Below are 446 nucleotides of genomic sequence, written 5' to 3'. Positions count from 1 at the left end.
GGGAGAGCGGGGTCTTTCTCCTGCTGCTGCCCCCTGCCGCACCTGATAGCGGATAAGCCGGCCGGACGGACAATTTATATTGTTAGTCTAAATTCTTACATTTAAAATTATAACTCTAATTCAAGCACAATAGCCTATTGTCAACATAATTATGGAGTGTGATTAATTTTCAACTCTAAATATCTTCAAACTAATGAAATATAAAGTTATTAATAAGAAAAATCCATCAACAGCAGACTGATTGCTCGCAAAATAAACGACAGGTCTGGACCACTCGTGAATTTTATTCATATCTGAAAAAAAAATCTTAGAATACGAGAAAATTGGTGAATGCCACAAATTCTTCTAAATCACTCRTACGCACAACTTAAGAACAAACCTGTTCATACAAATGGTTCTTGCATGAGGCCCATTGGGAATGGCACCAGATGAAGAGTCAGAAAGAA

This window comes from Austrofundulus limnaeus, unplaced genomic scaffold (genome assembly GCF_001266775.1).
Source record: "Austrofundulus limnaeus strain Quisiro unplaced genomic scaffold, Austrofundulus_limnaeus-1.0 Scaffold12, whole genome shotgun sequence".
NCBI classification, from domain to species: Eukaryota; Metazoa; Chordata; class Actinopteri; order Cyprinodontiformes; family Rivulidae; genus Austrofundulus; species Austrofundulus limnaeus.
The sequence above is the reverse complement of the archived record's forward strand: the minus strand, read 5'-3'. Positions refer to the sequence as shown.